Consider the following 10,034-nt stretch of genomic DNA (forward strand, 5'->3'; position numbering starts at 1 on the left):
AATTAATTTTCAACTATGACAATGATGAAATTATTTCTCTGCTATTCCAAGCCAATATCGAGCTTGGTGATATTTCTAGTGATATTAATAGCGCTATTTTTCATCAGCTTCATGAATCTGATGATGTTCTTCATGAGCAGTAAGCAGCAAGGGTTTATAAAAAATACATCTTTCCAGACAAAGCTGATTGCTGTTTGATTCGGAAAGAAATGAAATTTTATTCTCCAAATTAATTTAATCTAGCTTTGATATGAGCATTGTTATGTAGAATGAAAACTGGTGGAAGGCCTGCAAACAACGGGAAAGGGTAAATGGCCAAGCACTGAGTTGGAGGGGATGAGGGAAGGGGAGACACATAAGTAATGCATTTTATATCATATGGTGATGTTATATCATATAGATTATTAATGAAGAGAAAATAAATGGCATGTCAGTGAAATTCACGTATTGCTTAACTGGGATGTGGCATGAATGGAAGGAATAACAGAGAAATAATGTAAAGGGAAAGAGAGACAAGAAATAAGAGGCAATTTTAGGGTATATCTACACTGCACACTAAGGCTGGGTCTGACTCAGGTTTGAGCTCAAGACCCCATTCTGTCCACACACACACATTCATCTGACTAGGGTCAGCAAGCACTCAGGACTCGGGCTTCAAGCCTGTCCTAGAGGGGTGGGTCAGAGCCTGTGTCCTGCTGTTATTCAGATGCAGGACCTGTAATTTGCGGTGTGGACGTAGCTCAAGCAGCAGACTGAAGTCAGAAGGCCTGTGTAGCACAGTGTGGATGCATTAGCATATCTTTGTGACCAGGATCCAGCAATTGTAAGCCCCGGTGCACAATGTAGTGTGGATGTTCAAGCACAGGCTTGGAAACACCGAGCCAACAAGTCTGGGTCCAATAGATCCAGGTTTAAAAGCTGTGTAGACATACCCATAGAAAAAAAGAATAGAAAGGAATTGCCCTATCACTGACACTATATGCTGAATATTACCCTCACGCCCACAGTTGTAAAAAAATGTCTAGCAATACATTTCACTACTGCTACATGAAGTGTGGGAGGAAAGCAAGAGTATGGACTTGAAGGCCCTAATTTACATTTCCAGCATGCCATGGAGATCTGCTCCTTGTGGGCTCAGGATTCTACTCCCCAGAATAATGGGATCTCAGGTGATTGGGAAGAGCGTGGGTGGGTGAATCCTTGAATACATGGTTCACCAGCCATCCACTCTCGGGGGTCAGAGGCACAGAACCCATAAAGGCGATTGCTGTCCATGGGCTGCAGCAGTAGCTGCAGAATGGCATCACTGTCGCTCTGGGTCCTGCAGAAGCGAGTAGGAATGCTCTCCCACCAAAATCCCCATAACACAACCCATCCATTTGTGCTGTACGCTCAGGTCCAGCATTTGGTTATATATAGGCAAGCTGTTTATTTGTTTCTTTCAAATTTTATTTCATGTAAACATTTTCCTGCAGGAGAAGTTAATAGCATTTAATTTACATGTAATAACACTACCCCATTCAGACCAATCTTTTTCTTCCTCACTTACAAGACAGAGAGAAATATGTCCAAGTTCTATGGGATCCTTATCACATAGATTAGTGGTTCCCAAACTTGTTCCACTGCTTGTGCAGGGAAAGCCCCTGGCGCGCCGGGCCGGTTTGTTGACCTGCCGCATCCACAGTTTCGGCCGATCTCTGGTCCCAGTGGCCGCGGTTCATTGCTCCAGGCCAATGGGAGCTGCTGGAAGCAGCAGCCAGTACGTCCCTCGGCCTGCACCGCTTCCAGCAGCTCCCATTGGCGTGGAGCAGCGAACCACGGCCTCTGGGAGCCACGATCGGCTGAATCTCTGGACGTGGCAGGTCAACAAACCGGCCCGTCCTGCCAGGGCCTTTCCCTGCACAAGCGGCGGAACAATTTTGCGAAGCACTGACATAGACCATCTATGCTAGCAAGAAAGTCTCCATCTCTCCATGCCCATTTTTCCCCACCTAATTACAATTATTATTTTTAGCAGTATTTTCACTTGGGACATAACTTGCAGGATTGCTTCAGGGATATGCCATTGCAGCCATTCATGGTAGAACAGACATGGAAGAATGTGAGGAACCTGCATCCTGGAGGAATAATCAGTCTACAAAGCATGGAAACATATTTTCCCTTGTTTGCCATAACTAAAACAAAATCAAAACCCATATGTGCTGCTTTGTCCAATTAGTTAAAATGCAGAGGGCCAACATAATTAATTAGGCTGCAAATTCTCTATGGCCAAATTCTTATTAGTGAGTATTGGACACTACAGTTGTACTTACTGCTGAACCCTAACTGATACAATTACTGATGGGTGGAGTTACAGGAATCAACTAATGTTAAGGTACAGCCAGTTACCACAGAAGCAAGATGAGCCAGGGTCTAAACAACAGGGTCCAAGAACGCCCCTCCCCTTTCAGGAGTGAAAAATGTTTGACTCAGTCCTCTTCCTCCTCCCTTTTCCTTAGCAATGAATCTTCTTCTGCTGATGCCTGAAATCTTAGCCAGACTGCCCTATGTCTGGAACTGTGTTGTCAGCTATAACTAATGGCTTCTTGCTGTGGAACTGTTGCTGACCTAAACTTTTATTTTTTACAGTGATTTCGCCCTACTTACATGATTGGTGTCTCCTAGACAGTGGCTGCGTCAGATGTAATCACTGTAGTAGGTTGATGTGTGAGATTCAGCCTGTTGATGTATGAGATCCGTGCAATTGGTCCTGTTCTTAGCATGCATATTTCAATAAATGTTGCATCAACTACATATCAAGTGTTTCATTTATCAAGGGATGTGTGCATTTCACATCAATGTATCTGAGTCTATATTCATACATTTTGCTGGATGGAAAAATTGAATCAGTTTGCGAAGCATCTTTTTAGGCGGCAAATGTATCTAATTCAGTCAGTGACATATTTGGTTCTAAAGGTGATTGATATGATTCGGTAAATCACACACCATATTTGGTTCAATGTATGACAAATCCGATTTAGTGGGTGACACAAGAGATCCATTTCAATAAATGGGTAAATCTGATTCACTAGGTAATGTACTAGTTTCAAATAAGACCTTTCTCTTCAGTGAGTGATACTTTTTTACGTCACCTTCCTCCTCCCCCACAACAGGTGAGTTATTTATTTGAGTATGAGTGGTATCAGATTTTTACTGGACTGTATACTTTATTTCAGTTTGTGATGTACACCTTCTATAATTCATTTAAATATCAGCAGGTGATGTATCCAGTTCATCTGCGTAATATTTCGACAATATTTTAGATGTTACATTGAACACTGCATAAAAAGTATAACAGGGTAAGGATATAAGCAACACAATGCATAAAAAACATGCAGCGAACTTGATTAAAGAGAACTAAAAATTGTCCTTAAAGTTAATCTGCATAGCACATGATTCAAAGCCAACTGAAGTCAAAAGGAGTCTTTCCATCAGTTTCAATGTGCTTTGAATAAACCCTTGAGAAAGTATCAGTCACTCTTCTAAGCATGCTGACTTTGGAATACCGAGTGGAGGCAAGGGAAGGTCACAAAGCTAAGTCCTGTAGCTTCCTTGTGGCAGGTGTCCAGTGTAGGTACTCATTACAGAGAGGATATGGTTCCCTGGCCAACAGGAGTTGGTGTAGATTTAGGGGGAGATGTCCCCTATGGAAGGTGGAAAAAGGGGAATTGGGACTACTAACATGGCACAGTGGGGAAACAATACACCTCTTTTGCAGACCCCTGTTAGTCCCCATATAAGAGCAGGGTAGAAGGATCCCAGCAAAGGGCTGGGACTAGATTGGGAAGGAAGACGGCTGAGGGCAGCCTTCCCAAATAGGTGGGGATATAAAGGAAAGACTGATGACCTGCACCATACAATTTATTACTGGGTATTCCCAGATATGTTAAATGAGCAAAATTACGACAAGTCAAACAGCTTCCATTGTCTCCTTTTCTGTCTTCTTTCGTGGCCAGAACAAAGCCTCAAGTCACTCTTCTAAGCATTCCTGCTTTGGAATTGTGAAAGACAAATGATCTGGTTCTAAACTGTACTGGGGCTCAATTCAATCCTCCATCTCTACTGCACCAATTTTTACAGAGTTTTCACATCTGGGAACTTTAAGGCAACATTTATTATTAAGGTGTGCATACACAAAGTATTTCACCCTAAAAGGGAAAGAATCATTTCAAATTCTTTTGTAAAACATGTAGAGAAAAATTCTTGTTCAACTTGCACTTGATTTTGGTATTAGCTTGTAAAAAGAAAATTTGTGCATCAGAAAAACTGGGCAGAACTGAAAGTTAATATTATAGCCCTGTGCATTGGTAGTTTTATAACTCATGGGTATATTAGAAATGTCTAGATTAAGACAAGCTTCAGGGTAAACAATAAACACAACCCAAGTAGAAGAGAAATCCCGAGACAGTGAAAGGAGGGAAGTGCTGCTGACGTGTCTGGGGTCCCGGACTCAGCAGCAGCTTTTCCCTGGCTCCCTGCTCCACTGCCTCAGGATCCCCTCTCTACTATAGGACCATAGATTGAATTCAGAGCTCAGTAGCAGGGCACATCTGTGTCCTTAGGTTTTTCACACAGCTCTGCCCAGCCCTGACAACTGAGGGATCAGAAGAGCTTCTCATGGCATCACAGGGGTCCTTCATGTAAGCGCCAAAATCCTGTGACTCACAATCAGTTTGTGAGAAGTGGAACACTGCCTTCCCCTGGCTATTTCGACAGCACTCTCCTCACCCACCACCAATCCCCCAGGCTGGGGGTACTGCCATCCAATCCCTCTATTTCCCATCTCTTCACTGTCCGCTGTACACACACCCCAGCCTCCCTGCTGGCCCCCAAAATCCCTTGCACCCGATTCCCCTGCAATCCCTAATTCTGCCTCCTGCTCCCCACAGTGCCCTGCTCCCCCTCATTCTTCCTATCCACCTTGCTCATTGTCTCTCCTGCTCCTCACAGTCCCTGTGTCCTGTCAAGCCCCCTGAACCACAGAGTGGCAGCCATTTTACCTGTGGGCATGACTCATTTAAACTAGTGGGAGGTAACAGCCAACTTTGTTAAAGGCAGTCTCACTTCCACATGCACTCAGGATGTAGGGAAATGGTTACCATCTTGCTGGCTTCATCCCTATTGACAGTAATAGGCAGCTGTGAAGCTTTTGAATTAAGGAAAATTTATGAGGTGAAATAATTCATGAACCAGTTGTGATACAATCACAAGTGTTGGCAATACCGTGAATCTGTGACTCACTGTACTCCCAACCTCACAGCTTTGGTCATCTGTACTATTTCACAATGTCTCCAGATCCAACATTCTTATTCAATTATATTGAAATCTCTTGTGATTTTTTTTCTTTCTTGTACCCTGATGAGATTGGCATCTGCATCAAACTTTGATGGCTGAACCACATTCTTCAAGGACCTTTGCATTAGAGGGGCTGATCTTTAAAAAACACCTTTTTGGGAGACATAAAACAATAGTCATTGACTAGTTATTGCAGTGCATTGTAGGAAGGATGTGATTAGTCTAGTGATATATATTAGTGCTTGCATTTTTTGTCAAGCACTTAAAGACAATAAAAATGTGTCCTTTTATGTATGTGCCAAGATATAAACCGTGGTAAGCAGTAAAACCTAGCCATTTTATATATCTGGCTGTCAGCCATCATATGACCACAAGAGTGTCTTAAAAACCATATAACTTACTAACACTCATGGCTTCTATTATAATTGACACCATTATATTCAAACTGATTTTTGGCTATGTTAATGTAGATAAATATAGTTTGAATTTCTAGCAAACTATGGCATATTTTATACTTATGATTCTACTTTAAGATGTCTGAATGGTATTTTATTGCATATGCTTAGCTATTACTGATTGTTGTTTTTCTCACATGAAACAGTCAATTAAAGATATTAAGCATAAAAGGACTTCAGTCTGATAAAATAATTTTATAGAGAATTTCATACAGATTGTGCCATACTTAATTAGTGCTAGTCTTACTACTGCAATTCCATAGACTTAATTTATAATGTATTGTAGCTGTGAACAAACTCAAACAAATTGTTTCTGTGGCCTTCAGTAAGCTTTGAATCAGCCCAAGACTGCTTTTTTCCACCAATAGATCTTCAAGACTTTTACAGGGGTAACTTTTGCCCCATTTTACAGATAGAGTATTTGGAACACAGAGAGGTTAGCATGACAAAATCCTCCAAAGCTTGTGCAGGTGCAAGTAGCCATTTGGGAGCCCATTTCGGAGCTCTTGATGTAGTAGAGCATAAAAGGGTATGCTAAGTATCACCGGGAGAAACTGTGTCTCTTGAAGCGCAATCCATCCAACTGCTCCTCTTAGGAAGTTGTGACTCTGTTTTGCCCCCTCTGCATGTGCAAAAGTCTGCAGTGCACCCTGGCTTCACTCCTTTGTCTAAACAAGTAAATAACATTGATTGCACCTAAAGTTTGCCCTGCAGCTGATGGGAGTTGTAGTAAGGAATTTTCCAGGCACCTATCAGGAGTACTTGGTCAGACTAGATAGATACAAGGTTGAAAAAGAGACATCCCTTTGGATGAATCTCTATTTAGCAGAGCAAAGATCTCCTGCCACTTACTTTAAAAAAAAAAAATCACGCACCTGGCCTATGAGATATGAGCCAGCACAGCAATCCAGGGTCATTCTCTAGACGCAAGAGGCTGGATTCTCCATTGTCCTGCACGTTGTGCAGCTATTTTCACCAATCCATTCTGATATGTTGGCAGTGTTGACAACTCTTCAAATTTTATCGCAAGTCCCATGATATTTGGTATTTTTTGCACTCAACCCCAGCTTTTGGAATAATGTGATTGGAAGAGCCCTTCCACTTTCATGTAAAAGAAAAAAAAATATCTAGCCCTCAAGGTTGCAAAAAAAACTTGTAAAATGTGTCCCGAGCGCACCCAAACAATTGAAAAACTACCAGCAAGTAAAAAAGAACCCCAAATGTGTTTTCCCCCCTTCATCTCATGTTTTTTTAATCTCTGACTCATGATTTTTTAACTTTCTAATGTGGTGGTAGTACCTCACACCAACTTTGCAATGGGATAAATGTCTACCCAAGAGGCAAGACAAAAGAGAATCAGGACCAAGTTATGATCTGGAAGTAGCACAAGCTCCCTTCCCTTATATAGTTTTAGGCCCCTCTAATAGCTTGGACATTGCTTTTATAGTTGCCAATACAGTAAGCTATTTTTCTAATAGCCTTTCCACTTTTTGTACCGTTCCACATCACTTTGAACTTTGATTTTTATTCAGGACCAAATATCAATCTGGTCTGATGTATCTGGAGCATTTCAGGAAAAAAAGAATCAGATTTGCGAGTATATTTGTACTGTGAACAGAGCATAGGCCAAGCTGTTAATTGTGCCAGAGGAGAATGAGATGATTCAGTGCTGCTTTCTGTGCTGTTGTTGCTGATGCTGCACTATTTGTTCCTGAACAGAAGGCTGTCATTGTAACATAACTCCCTTCTATTTGCTCTGCTACCTGTATTGTGTGGAGACACCTATACATTCATATAATTTCCAGTGCCTGAACAACAAAGCCATTCTCCCCCATCACAGCTTTATTATCAGTTTTATAAGTGATACAAAGTCTGTTGGGTGACTCCTTTCTATCATAATCTCCCTCAAAATTGTATGGCAGCCCGCAGGTTCTGCAGATTGACTAGTTAAAAATACCCATTTTACCGATGACCTAAACATTACTATTGTGCAGGATATAATGCTGTTTGAGGACTCCATCCATAGTGTTCAGACTTCCTCTGTCCATGTGTCAGATATATCTAGTTAGAAAAGCCTGCAAAAGTGGTGCTTTTATGTTTACATCTTCTCATTAATGCATTCAAGCATAGCCTTGGTTCACATTGACTGTTAATCCACACATATACACAAAGGGAACATTCCTGTTCAGAATCAGATCCTGAAGCAGTGATTCCACTTGAAGTACTGCCTTTGATCTGAGTGTGTCCATTGGCTTGTGCAGTTAGAGCCGTTTGATTTTCTCACCCTCAGTGGTACAATTTTTACCCCTGTCAAGGGCACACTCAAATTACAACACTGACTCTCAACTTGGTTGGAACTTTATTAGCTTACATCCCAACAAAAAATGTGTCTCTAAATCCAGGGAAGTCCTGATAATGATAAAAGAGGATGGCGCGTTATGGGTGTGTTGTATCTTTTGTTTTTTACACAAACAAATGTATCAGGAAGAAACCCCACGGGTCAGTGGGGTCTAAACAACTGCATTTGCTAACAGTGTGCAACATACAAGACCTAGCTATGGTGGCTTCTGAAACACAGGAGGCACTGAGTACCACTGTGGACCTTAAAAACTATTTAAAGGATACTACTCAATTCCTACATACTACAGGGAGGTATCTGCTATAATTGCCCTGTAACACCCTCTTCAAACTGTGTTAAAAGAAATTTCTCTGTTTTTAAAGACAGATTTTGCAGAAGTTGTTAAAATTCAGAAACAAATATTAACATGGAAATGCCTGAGGAAGCTCCAGGTTCTCTATGCCTGGTGGAGCTCTGCTCTTCGTGCCTGGTATCTGCCATTTTGCGGTGTACAGAACAATCTGGACAATGTGGGTTTATACACATAACTTACTCTTCTACTGCTGCTTCTGGCCAAGCCTCCACTCTACCAGCAGGTTGCATTGCATGTCTCAAATCCCACCTGTCCCTATACCCATGGTCCCATGAGGCCTCCCCCAGCTCGTGGGAGATGCAGAAGTGTATGTGTTCTGCTAGCTGCCTAGAGAGCACTGGAACCAAAAACTGGTTCTTCCTGCTCCTCAGTGGAGTTCTGGATGGGGTCCCTTAAACCTCACTCCATGGAGGAGCCAAAATCAGGCCACTCTTCCCATCTGGACCAGTAATGTGTCTCCCACGCTCTGACACAATGGCAGCAGTGGCAACAGGGTCCACTTCCTTTAGGGTGACCAGATAGCAAATGTCAAAAATTGGGACGGGGGTGGGGGGTAATAGGTGCCTATATAAGAAAAATCCCCCCAAATCAGGACTGTCCCTATAAAATTCGGACATCCGGTCACCCTACCTTCCCTCCTAAGCAGCAGCAGCAGGATGGATCCCTCAGAACCACAGCAAGATGGGTTCTCAGAGCAAGAAGAAAAGACTTCAGCTACAGCAGCTGGAGTCCTGGTCTGTGCTGGTGGTGGGTGTGGAGTTAGGTGGCTTCCTTCCTGGCTCTACTGTCCCGTTCCTCTTCTGGAGGTTTTCTGCAGACGCAGGTAGAGATCACTGCATTGGTTTCACTCATGTCAGTTTCCTTCCCAGTCAGAGCTATAGTTTCAGGCTCTCTACACACTCAAGTAGAGTTACACTCAAATCATGTTTTCATATTTATCTTCAGAAAGATGAGAGTCATCAACATTTTTTAAATAACAGCTTAGATTCAGGGAGGCAGAATACCTATGGCTGAATCTGGCTCTGGTTCCCTAAATTACAAACTGAAAATCTTTTTTCAGCTGGAGGAACTTAAATCAACAAAAACACTGTGGCAAGAGGGAGAGCAGGGGGTGAAGTAGCAGATCAGACACATCCCATTATTGTTTATATAAGCGGATATGGTTTAGGAGTTTGAAGAAAAAAAAATGAGTTTTCCTTCTAAACCTACCAGTTAAAACCACCTGCTGTTCATGCACAATCAACAATCTAATGCATGCCTAGGCCAGAATAAGAGTCTATCAATTGGCACCAATATATTTTCTATTTTCACACTGAGAGATAGGTGCTTCTACAACAGGCTAACACCCTTCCACAGCAGCGATGGTTGTGAAATTATGCCTACACAACGAAGTTGAAAGCCCACTCCAGCTATCCTAGATAGTCATGAGGAGCAGATACTTATATTCCAACTGCCAGGTCCACCAGGCCACTGGTGAATTGTTGCAATCCAGAAGATGAAAGGAAAGACAGTAAGGACCCATGCAAATAAAGAG

This window comes from Eretmochelys imbricata, chromosome 2 (assembly GCF_965152235.1).
Source record: "Eretmochelys imbricata isolate rEreImb1 chromosome 2, rEreImb1.hap1, whole genome shotgun sequence".
NCBI classification, from domain to species: Eukaryota; Metazoa; Chordata; order Testudines; family Cheloniidae; genus Eretmochelys; species Eretmochelys imbricata.